Source organism: Triticum dicoccoides, chromosome 2B (assembly GCF_002162155.2).
Source record: "Triticum dicoccoides isolate Atlit2015 ecotype Zavitan chromosome 2B, WEW_v2.0, whole genome shotgun sequence".
NCBI classification, from domain to species: domain Eukaryota; kingdom Viridiplantae; phylum Streptophyta; class Magnoliopsida; order Poales; family Poaceae; genus Triticum; species Triticum dicoccoides.
This window is the reverse complement of record NC_041383.1, coordinates 113,170,230-113,183,069: the sequence shown is the minus strand read 5'-3', so window position 1 is coordinate 113,183,069 and position 12,840 is coordinate 113,170,230. Positions and strand designations below refer to the sequence as shown.

Here is a 12,840-nt window from a genome sequence, read left to right as displayed (position 1 = left end):
CCTCATTTTTCATAAAATTGGTCCAATGGCGGGGAGGGGGGGGCATTGGCCCCCTCATCTTAACACATAGCTCTTACCCCGATTTTGGCGACATCTGGGCCGATCATCTTCTCCTTTCCCATGGTCACCGCTGAACAATTAAACAAGAACAGGAAATGAGCAGAAGAAAAAACAGAGGAAGATGATGATCGAAGGCACAGTGGCGATGGCAAACCGTTGCTCACTGGAAGGCGCGAGGCGAGCTGAATTGCGGATGGTCGAAGATGCTCGCGCAGGGGAGCTGAATTCCAAATCGGTCGAAGATGCTCGCGCAGGGGAGCTGAATTCCGAATCGGTCAAAGATGCTTGCGTAGGCGAGCTGAATTCCGAATCAGGCGAGCTCAATTGCCAATTATAAATACCCGCCCGAATCCGACCGTCAATCTTAGGAGGCGAGCTGAGTTGGGGGAGGAGGAGGGAGGAAGGGCAAGGATCGGGGTAGCCCAATCTTGCGGAGGAGGGGATCCCGACCGTCTGGAGGAAATTAACCATTTGCAAAAAAACAGACATGTGTAGATTTGTTAACTTATTTCAGTAAACAGATAAAATTAAGTGCAGGCATCACCTGAGATGAACGGAAGAAGCATCCATTTCTCCTCCAATCGTTGTTTTTTTTGGACGGATGGACGGAGTAATAACAAAGGCTAATTCTTCAACAAATAAAGTAGTAGTAGAGAAAATAGACTTATCCGTAATGAGAAGGGATGTTAATATATATAAGATAATGTCTAGGCCGACTGAGAAGTCCGACGAGGCATGCTATTAGAGCGTCTCTAGTGTTTGAAGGCAACCCAGCCTCTAAGTTGGGTCCCACGAACTGCCTTTAAATTTTATGTAAAATGTTGTAGTGTGTTGTTGGCTTGCTGCCTCTAAGGTGGAGCCTATGTTGTGAATTTAAAAAATATTTAATATTTGAACTGATGTGCGCTGTTTCTCCTCCTCTTGCCTTATTCACCATCTGACTAGGAGGACGCATTTATTATTTTACTACTTGTGAGAGCTTTTTTCTTTTCTTTTTAAGAATCACTTGTGAGAGCTTGAAGGTTGCCTCTAGCCATCGCGTCGATGCTAAGCGCTTTGGGCTTGGACCCATCCTCCTAGCGTGGAATAGACAGCCACATGTAGAATGGCGGCCCAACAGTTTGCATAGGCAAAGCCAACGCCACCAGCCTGAAAGAAAACCTATGTTTTTTACTTAATTCATTCAAGGGAGAGATGCTAGCTAGGATAATCTACTTTACAAGTTCCTTGCCCTCTTATTTTTTCTATGAGAAACTTCTAGTCTATTTAATATGGAGGAGAAGGGGTTGGAGTGCTTCGGCCGAGAACGATGCTCTAGTGCAATGCTGCTATCGTTGTGCGGCTAGAGGAGAAACCGTGAATAGCCTCCGAGAGGCATAGCTCGTCGAACCACAAGGGGAACGGTAAAAGAGGGACTCGGAAATCTATGAGGGCGAACCAACACATTCATTGAGGAATGCTAACATGGACCCAATTTTTTTTTCTGATCTAAAATAAATAAGGGGAAGACCCAAAACTAAATGGAATTTTACCAGGGCGGGAGAATGGGCCACGCCCAGGAGGCATGGGCAAGAACCGGGCCAGGGCCAGGCCCGGCCCGGACCCAACCACACAACAACGGTCGTCACCCACACCACATATGAGCAGAGCAGAGCATTCCCTCAAAAAAAAAAAATGAGCAGAGCAGAGCAGTTTCGAATTGGGACGGCGGCTCCAAACAACACAACGCAAAAAGCAAAAACAAATCCAAATCCAAATCCACGCCGCGCGACTCCCTCTCCTCCATCCTCCTCTCGCAGGCAGGCGGCTCTCTCTCGGCCGGACCCGACCCCATGGAAGGCGACGCGGCGAGCGCGGCGGGGGACGACCCCATGGACTTCACCTGGACCGCGGGCTGGGAGGCAGCGCCGCCGGCCTGCGACGCCAGCCCCGACCCCGCGCCCAACCCGGCGCCGGCGCCGCAGGAGGCGGAGGCGGAGGCGGAGTCCATGATCCTCGTCTCCGGCCCGCGCGTCGCCGTCTCCGGCCTCAGGCGGGCCGACTGCCGCGCAGGTGCTGCTCCCCTCCCCTTCCCTTCCCTTCCCCTTGGCCGTTGCGCCGTCGTCCGTCCGCCGTGTCTAGGTTGCTCGGTTACGCCCGTGCGCATTTCCTTCGTGCCTGCTTGCTTCCTAGGATTCGCTCGCTGCTCCTCCCGTGTATGCCGTCGATTTGTCCCCTGCTGCCCGTGAATCGCCAAGTGGATCTGGTTAGAGTCCCTGACTTGTCTCGGATTCATAATAAATAAACCCTAGGAACTCAACTGTACTGCCCCCAAATCTCATTTCTGTTGCTAGGTTCAGGCTTACCTTTCTGAGCTCATTTCACACGCAATGACTAGTACTCTATTACTCCCTGCTAAGATTGTGGAGGAATGGCCAGGCTTGCCTTTCTGATTCTGTTGCTAGATAGATTCAGGTTTTTACAAGAGCCTTCTTCCACGCTTCAAACAAATGGCCAAGCTCGCCTCTCTCACGTTATTATTTCACACGCAATAACTACTAGTCTATTGTTCCCATATAATAACTCTAGTAAACCTTCGTCTCGTAATGCTTTTGTTAGCTCTGTCTGTCTCAGGTTATTTTCTCATTACCCCTCTTGGTGCTTGTGCTCTCTCTCAAGCAGGTGAATGTGTCCTGTTCGTCAACGCCGGCGGGTGCGCCATCCAATCCGAGGATCCCTCTGCAAACTTGTTTTCCAGCGACTCTTTCTTTCAAGGAGGGTCGATAGAGACATCCGAGAACATAGTCCAAGGCGGCGACTATCCCTCGCTCTACACCTCGGCTCTCTACGGCGATTTCAGCTACAGATTCGACGGCCTTGCCCCTGGAGACTATTACCTGGATCTGCATTTCGCGGAGATAGTGCACACTGCCGGGCCAACATGAATCATATCTTTTGACGTCCTCGTGCAACAAGACAAGGCAAGCTCACTCACTTGTTTCTCTCATAAATTTCGTTGCATGCTTTCCTTATCCACATTTCGTGGCTCAAACTGTCTGCCTTTTTGTTCACAGATTTTGTCTGAACTTGATGTGTTCAAGGTGGTCGGAGGTAACAGGCCCCTTCAGGTGCTTGACATCAGGGCTTTTGTTGGGAGCAATGCTGCCATCACCATCAGCTTCAAGGGAGTAAGAGGAAACCCCATGGTTGTGGCATCTGCATTCGGAAATCCCCAGCAACACCAGGTAGCTGGTTTATTTTAGATGCAAACAATGTATGTGCTCATTCACAAGCTTGCATTCCTTTCCCGTCGATAAATAATCTTTGCGTTGAACATGCAGCGGCAAAGTTAGGTACGCGTGGGAGTGGCTTATGCAAAAAATGCTTAACTGATGTTGAGATTTCTTCACCTATTCAGGTCAGTTTTTCTCACAAACTGTTTTACCATCCTATCTCATGTATGTAATCCTGATACATGATCAATGTACCCAAATTGCAGAAAAGGACAGCTAAACTGATCTCAAAGTACGAAAAACAGATCGAGGAGCTAACCAGCCAGTGCTCCATCAAGTCCGACGAGTGCTCCATGGCGTGGTCTTTAGTAGAATCTACCAATCAAGAACTTGACAGGCTTAAGATGGAGCTTCACCAAAAGCTTGTGCAAACTGATAATTTTGGTAAGTACCAGACTATTGCATTAAGCATCGTCCTATCCTAGGTTTGCTTATATAGGTGTATGATTGTTCTAATATATATTATAATAACTTGCAGAACAAGTCCTTGACACACAAACGGACCAACTAAGAAAAGTTTCTCAGAACTACGAAAATGACAAGAAACTATGGGCTGCTGCCATATCTAACTTGGAGAGCAAAATCAAGGTAATGCTCTGATTTACTGTCTGCAAGATCAAAACAACCACAAGAAATGGTAAATGGTTGCTGTAGCTGCTGCTAATTGTATCTTCGTAATACTCAGGCCATGAAACAAGAGCAAGCACTGTTATCTCTTGAAGCACACGACTGTGCGCACGCGATTCCTGATTTGAGTAAGATGATTGAAGCTGTTCGAGCCTTAGGTAATACCTGACTCTGAAGTGGGATTGTTACACAGCTTTTCAAGTATTTAACAAAGCATTGCATGTTTTTGGTATTGCAGTTGCACAGTGTGACGATCTGAAAATGAAGTACCACGAGGAGATGGCCAAGAGAAAGAAACTTCATAATATTGTCCAGGAGACAAAAGGTGCCTATTGCCCCCTCTGTATTCAGATGCTTACACTCATTTCCAGAATTTGGTCGGGATAGTGACTCTGGCTATCTCTTTTATTTCAGGAAATATCAGAGTTTTCTGTAGATGCCGCCCCTTGAGCAAAGTTGAGACATCGTCAGGGTACAAATGTGTTGTAGATTTTGATGGAGCAAATGATGGTGACATTGGGATTATAAATGGAGGAACAGCAAAAAAGACATTCAAGTTTGACAGAGTCTACACACCAAAAGATGACCAAGGTATCTCTTGGTACTATGGAGCCTGCATTAGCTTTTTGTTGTCTTTCACACCTGTTCTTACAATGCAAATATTGCTAATTCTAGTTTATACTTCCAAATAGTGTTGGAGTTTTCAATCATAAATTTTTCTTTGTTTGTCTAATATACAAGTTGTACCCATGAACAGCTGAGGTTTATGCCGATGCATCTCCACTAGTCACGTCAGTGCTAGATGGATACAATGTATGCATCTTTGCATACGGACAAACAGGAACTGGGAAAACCTTCACCATGGAAGGGACTGAGAGGAACAGAGGAGTAAACTATAGAACTCTCGAGGAGTTGTTCAAGATTGCTGAGGAGAGAAAAGACACTGTCACGTACAACATATCTGTTAGTGTGCTTGAGGTGTACAATGAACAAATCAGAGACCTTCTTGCAACATCCCCTTCATCTAAGAAGTACAATCTCTTTCCTTTAGTACCCTTCATTTTGTTTCACAATAGCTCACCTAAGAAGTACAACCACTTTCCTTTGGCACCGTTCATGTTTTGTTCACAATATCACCATGTTGTGGTAACCTGTATACCTTTGCATATGTAGGTTGGAGATCAAACAAGCAGGTGAAGGATCCCATCATGTGCCCGGCATAGTTGAGGCCAAAGTTGAGGACATAAATGAAGTTTGGGATGTCTTACAAACTGGAAGCAATTCGAGGGCTGTAGGGTCAAACAATGTGAATGAACACAGCAGTCGCTCACACTGGTTGGTCATAACTAACATTATTTTTCATTTCTCCATGGAGTACCTTCCTGCTTGTGGTAAAAATGGTTTGACCTTTATCATTTTTTTCAGCATGCTTTGTATCATGGTTAGAGCAAAGAACCTGATAAATGGGGACTGTACAAGAAGTAAGCTTTGGTTAGTTGATCTTGCTGGAAGCGAGCGGTTAGCCAAGACAGACGCGCAAGGTGATCGGCTCAAGGAAGCACAAAATATCAACAGGTCGCTTTCTGCTTTAGGGGATGTCATTTCTGCTCTTGCTTCCAGAAGCAGCCACATTCCTTACAGGTTTGCACTCTGAGTCAGTAACGGGTTTGCACCTATCAGCTCCTGTTTTCTCACTGTCTTGATGCTTTTCTTCTGCCCAGGAATTCCAAGCTGACGCACTTGCTCCAAGACTCTTTAGGTAACTTGATCTGTTTGTTGCTGTGGAACAAATACCATATCAACAATATACCAAATATTAACCATTTCTGTTCCTCTTGCATTCTCTCACTTGGCTACGTGATTAATTTGCTCTTTTCTGTTCTTCTCCACAATTGCGGTAACAGGAGGGGATTCGAAAGCCCTAATGTTTGTGCAAATTAGCCCATCCGACAGTGATGTGTCGGAAACCTTGAGTTCGTTGAACTTTGCAAGCCGTGTCCGTGGTATAGAACTGGGCCCAGCAAAGAAGCAGGTGGACACAGCCGAGCTTCAAAAGGTCAAACAGATGGTGAGTGTCGGTATTGCCTTCTGCTGAAGCTTCTTAGTTCTGCGCCTGCTTGAAGCTGAACTGATGGGTATTTCTGCTGGGTGAACGTGTGTCAGCTTGAAAGGTCTAAGCAGGAAGCCAAGCTTAAGGAGGAATCTTTGAGAAAGCTGGAAGAGAACTGTCAAAATTTAGAGAGTAAAGCCAAGGGAAAAGAGCAGCTTTACAAAAACTTGCAAGACAAGGTATGTGCAATTGAGGAGGCTAACACTTCAGTTTCAGATATCTGACTGAATCTTGTGTTGATTCTTCTAGACTGCTTTTCTTCACTTGTAAATTGTGCCTGACAGACTTTCTGTAATAACTTGAAGGTGAAGGAGCTTGAAAGCCAACTAGACTCTAAGACGCATTCTCAAATTACGTCGGAAAAGCAGCAGTCAGCTTTCTGGAAAACTTAAGGAGAAGGAAGAAGCATGTAGGTAATGTAGGAATTGGAAGTGGTTAATTAATGTCGTTAACAGCTAGTAATTGTGTAAGGAAAGGCAGATAATAATGCTATCCTCTTGCAGATAGTGGAGTTGGAGCGTAAGCTTGGACAGCAGCACCAGTCAGACTCTGACGTTGCAGCTCTTAAGCAAATGGTACAGAACTCAACTGAATCTTTTACCTGGATAACAATCATCAGTAAGTGGGCATTATTATTAACAAGAGACTTGGATTGATTTGATTATGTACCTTTTTCTTGTTTCAGATTGAGGAGCTGGAGGTGAAACTAAAGGAGCAGGAACAGCAAAGATCAGCTGCAGAATCAAAGGTTATTTTCTAGCTGCATCTGCACGTATTTGGTTTCTTTGATCATCCATCCTGGTGTAAATTCTCAAACCAACGGGTAGCTGACACTTGTATATTATTCATCATCATTCCTAAAAAATGTGCAGGCAATGGAAATGGGGCAAGAACTCTTGGAAGCACAGAAAACAGAGTCAATGCTTCAGAGCAAGGTGGTTAGCCTTTACTCAGAGCTCTGCTCTCATTCTTGTCTTACATTTGGAGGGCACTTGTTAGTAATGCAGAGCCTGATGTTGTGTCCATGTTATTTCAGCTGCTCGACCTCGAGAAGAAGCTGCAGGAGATGACAAAACTCCAAGACGCAAGCACGATGCCTGACCCAAAACCTCAAGACACTAGTAGCACGACGATGCCTGATCCAAAACCTCAAGGCACTAGTAGCACGACGATGCCCGAACCCTCAAACAATAATCCAATCACAAGGGTTCTTCCTGCCACCCCTGTGGAGACAAACGTGGTGCCGGCTTGCGCGAGGGAGGACGCGATGAGCGAGAAGGCGCAGCAGCACCGACGCATCCTGAGGAGCTCCGACTCGGCCAACAAGCGGGTCCCCAGCTCCCTGTTTGCCCCGGAGGCGGCCGTTGTGAACGAGAGGAAGAGGAAAGGGGAGGAGAGCCACCCTCCTGCGGGTGCCGGTGGCAGGCAGAACGCCGGGCGGAAGAGGAGCCTGCAGGGCGGCGAGGTGAGGTCGAAGAGGGCGTCGATCCCGGCGCGGCCTTCAACGTCGGCGTCTTCGAGGGCCACGGCGGCAAGCGCTGCTGCTGCTGCTGCTGCTGTGCAGAGGGTGGTGGTGGCTCCTGGTTCCAGGGTGACCAGGCAGCAGCAGCAGCAGCAGCAGGCGGCGGTGGCGAGCAGCAACAGAACCAAGGGGTGGGTGAGGTGAGGTAGGCTGCTGCCTGCCTGCCTGCTGGGGCTGCCAGCGTTTAGGTGCGTGTGTGTGTGTTGTAGTAGATGAGATGATATGAGATGAGATGAGACGAGACGGGACGGGAAGCCATTGCATTGCTGTAGTGTATTTGTACTTTATACTTGGTAGAGTAAGAAGATGGATTGGAGGCTCAACTTTGAGCTGAGCCACCCTTCCTTCCACTAGAACAAAAGACGATCATACATGTGTGTTGCTTGCAGTGAATGCAGTAATAATCAGTAAGAAGTATTGTAGCCTGACTGACTGACTGTCCATGGTACTGCACTCACTGGCTGTTACTGTTACTGTTACTCCTTCCCTGGCAAGTTACCAATGCTTGCTGATTATTACAATAACAACAACGTGCTGTGCTGTGATGTGATGTGATTGATTAAAATGTTGTTACTGTAACATTTTAGTAACTTGCCAACATTTTCTATTTCAATTTTGTTTTCAGATTTTTGAATACCTATCTATAATGCTAGTAAATCGGTTTTCTCGTAAAACTAGCAGAGCAGCAGCAACAGCTGGCGTGCCTCACCCAACGAGGCGAGGGAAACACTAAGGCCCTCTTTGATTCGCAGGATTTTCAAATCGTAGGAATAGGAAAAGTATATGATTGGAGTGGCATGCACACATGAATCCTACAGGATTAGCATGGAGTGTTTGATGGCACAGAAAAAGCAAAGGAATTGTAAAAAGAGATTGGAGTGGATGTTAGATTTCCTATGAAACGTAATACAAAAGATTCCATAGGAAAAATTCCTATGGGATCCAATCCTATGAATCAAAGGACCAACATAGGAAAAATTCTTAAGGATTTCAATCCTCCAGAAATCCTATAGAATTCCTTTGAATCAAAGGAGCCCTAATTTCTGGACCGCGGCGCTGAAGAGTATAGCCCAAGTTTACAAAGGATGCCTCAAGTTGCACCGATAACATGCAGTATAGATAGATAAATCTCAAAAGAAAAATAACATGCAGTATACATAGTATAATTCATTCATAAATAACATGTAAATATTTAAATAAAACAGAACAATTAATTCATCAGTAACGTGAAAATATTTTAAATAAAATAGAACAAATAATTCATAAATAGTGTGCAAATAATTACATAAAATAGAATAAAATGGCATGCAAATAATTATATAAAATAGCATCATGAATCCATAAATAGCATGTAACTAATAATTATATAAATAGAACAATTAATTCATAAATGGCATGCAAATAATTATATAAAATAGCATACTTAATCCATAAATAGCATGTAAATAATTATATAAAATAGAACAATTAATTCATAAATAGCATGCAAATATTCTAGCACAACAGTTGTTCAAATATAAATATTACATCTGAAAAAAGAACCGATGTTCAAAAAGTTGCCGGGCGCCAAGTGTTGTTCATCCACACACTTTGCTCCCCGAGTTCCATCCAACAATGCATCAACATGATGGCCTGCCCTCTATTGTTTTGTATGGTGTGGCAGCACACTCGAGCTATATGGTAACATGATCATCAAGTTGTAGCATTGAGTGAATCAACAAACTAAACAAGATGTAGAGCAAACACGAAGAAAAACTTGGGATCACCATGGTTGACATGCCCGGTGGCCACCTTAATTATTTTTCACCCGTGCGATCACCATGATGGGGGCAACGAATCCCCATTTGCGTTCATGGATCTCATGTGCAAGCTTCAGGGCGCGAGGCGCGTTTGCTCATGAACCAAGAATGCGTCGTCGCCCTTTTCGGATGGCTTGCAGTCCATACCCACAAGAACCACAAGTCCTAGCGAAGTTTCTCTCGCCTCGAACTGACATTCACCTGTTTTGCAGCTTACGTCGGCGCGCGTGACTATGCTCTGCACTCTGTTCATCATGTTACACCAGCTACTCCGAGTCACTCGTTGTCTTGCCACTCACCAGGAGTTGTGAGATTTGTGTACTATAGTGTGTCTATGTTGTGTACTGTAGTGTTTGCGACGGCTAAGCCCTCACTTTTCATAAGTTGGTTCAATGGCGGGGGTGGGGGCATTGGCCCCCTCATCTTAACACATAGCTCTGCCTCAATGATAATTACTCTATTGTCTCTGCATGGATTCATGAATTTAGCGGGCCCGCCCGTCTAGCTCCACCGCTCTATCCCAATTTTGTCGGTTATATCGTGGACATGCGCTGTTTTGAGTTGGATATCGCTACACCGTAAACATTTTGAAAAAGGACCTTAAGAATATTAAATTGTCTGAACTAAAACTATTATTTTTTTATAGAATTTGTAAACATTTTTAAAAATGACCTTAAGCTCATTCTACGCCAAGGGGCGGTCATAGAAACCGAGCATGAAATAAAGTTAACCGAATCCTCGAGCATTTTTCTTTCTGTTGGTGTCACAAAATCTAGTTTCCATTATAATTAATTAATTAACGGAGTTAGCATTGTTTTCTTTATTGTTTGGATTGCTTACCACATGGTATGTCACGCCCCGGTGAACCGAAAAAAAGAAGTAGTGTTATAATGTTTAGATAGAGGGGCCATTGATTTGGTAAAGGCCCAAGGTTGGAAGGCCCACTATCACATCACATAGTGGGTTGGGCGTGTTATGTGCTGACGTTCTGCCTGCAGTCCTCCTACCCTAGTTCCCATCCCGAGCACACCCGAGCGGACCGCCGCCACCGCCGCCGCAACAAGAGAAGACCTTGCTCGCCGCCGTCTGCCACTGTAAGGCGGCATGTGGATTCACGGCGGGTTGTAGGCCTTCGAGATCGCCGCGGAGGCGTTGGACAGAAAGAGCCAACCAGCTAAGTCCTTCCAGAACGATTAGCTTTTCACATGTCCAGAGACTTCCTCTCACTAGGGAGTGGAGGTGCTGGTAAATGTTGGGTGCATTTATTTATATTGAACATTTATACTTTGACATACTTTATCCGGTTCCTAAGTGTATGTCTTATTCTACCACAACCTTTAATGTACTATCTTTAATATTATCTTAGATATAAATAGTTGCATTAAATATGTAATCTTACCATGTTTTAAGATTACAAATACATTTTCATGGGCTAAATGAAATTGTATAAATTTTATATTCTAATTGAGTTGGAGGTGTAAACTTGTGTTACATTGGATTTTACTCTAAATGGAAGGAAACAATAATATTATAGTACAATTCAATTTAGTCCTTGCAATGTGATGTGGTGCATTCATGTGTTTCATTTGTCTAAGAAATATTTAGATTGGTTGATAATTATTAGTAGACTGAAATTAGTTAAATCTCAATCAACAACTTGTAGCATCGATTCGATGTTGAGATCCATGCAAAAAATATTTTCTCTGTGCTCTAACATTATTACTGTTTGCGCCTATATGAATAATCTTTTCTAATGTCATGAACATTTTTTTAGACATGTATGAAAAATGATTGAGAATTGCTCATTCAAACAAGCAAGTCACTATCGTATTTAAGTATCTACAGAACCTGGTAGAGTTATCAATCTAACAAATAGTTTTTAAATTTTTATGGCACACAATAGTATCAAGATTAAATGTAAATGGTGTGTTTTGTTGGTGGAACATAGTAGAATATAACTCCCAACAAAGAAATCTAGTAGAATATAATGGAACATATCTAGATTTTAGTGATGGTGCAGTATAACAACTAGGATGGAATGAGATGGCTCCACCAGAGGGAATATTGAGCCAATATAATATAGGGAATCAACCCATAAAATTAAATCTGCAAATTTTTCACATAGTGTATATAGCATAGCATTGAAAAAAAAAACTAAAATATATTCATGCACGTAGTTACACTGCTAGATACCCCATGCCATTGGACTGGATACATCATTGTTGTACTGCATCATCTTAGATTTTACTTTTTTTAGGCAAATCTTATATGTTACTTTTGGGAGCTCTTTTATACAACCTTTAAGTTGTGTATATGGGGGCTGTGCTTGAAGGCATTCAGAATGGGCTGGCAAGTGCTAATGACCCGTTAATTCGTATTGGTATATTTTTATGTTATGCAACTATTTATATTTCAATAATATAAATAGATGATATTCAAATTTGCTTCCATCGCAACTGAGATTTGCTTCAATTCAGAAGGAAATTATTTCCAAATAGTTTTGTTTTAACGCGTCAAACCGTGCTTCCATATCGATTATAGATTTTGATTCCACGGTGAATGGAATTTGCTTGAATGTATACACAGAAATTAAATTTGAATGGTTGAAGCAGAATGCACTAACATATTGTTGAAAGCATAAGTTATTACAGTGTGCTAGAAGCATTTTTTTTCCTGCGGGAAAGAAGCTTTATCCAATTGTATACGAAGCACAATGCACTAAATCTTAGAAGCATGTTTAGTTGTAACCAAAACTTCATGTTCGTAGGGACCATACAGGTCTAGCGAACATGCATCATTTGATTTTCATGTGACTGAAGCTTTACTTTGTGATCCCGCAAAAAAAACTTTACTTTTGTGTGTAGAAAGCAAACTAGAGCCTAGTTGGATTCAAAATTGATAAACAATCGTAATATATTCCATGTGCGACAATGGCGAGCCCATGGGTTGAGGTTGCTAGAGCATGTCGCTAAGGCAACTTAAATTAATTTGCTTCTAACCTAACATAAATTTGTTTCCGCGATCCATTCAAACAACATATTTGCCAATAGTACAATGCTTCCTAAGTTCGTATTGTATGTTTCCTAAATACTAGGGACCCGCTTCCCTTTATTAGCCTGTGGTTATCTTCATCGTGAGATACATCCAAGTGCTTGCACTGGTCGCCTTCATATATATCTGTCTTGTCGACACCTACACTACAAAAAAAGACACATCCGTGATAATTTTGGGCCGAGCGATTTTTTTTCTGTCATACATATGATACTTCTATGATGATAATTGTGACAAAACCCGGTATCATCATAGATGTGGTGGGCTCCTACTTCTATGACAAAAAATCATGACAGAAAATGGGCTTTTCGTCCTGGGCGGGACGGAGACGCAGCTGCATGACATTCTTTGGACCGTCCATGACGGAAAAAAACATGGTAGAAGCGAGGGCGAGAAAAA

At 43.5% G+C, this 12,840-nt stretch overlaps 1 pseudogene; it reads left to right on the top strand.

Annotated features, from left to right (window-relative positions):
- Positions 1–1,849: 1,849 nt before the first annotated feature.
- Positions 1,850–8,019, top strand: LOC119362447 (annotated as a pseudogene).
- Positions 8,020–12,840: the final 4,821 nt, after the last annotated feature.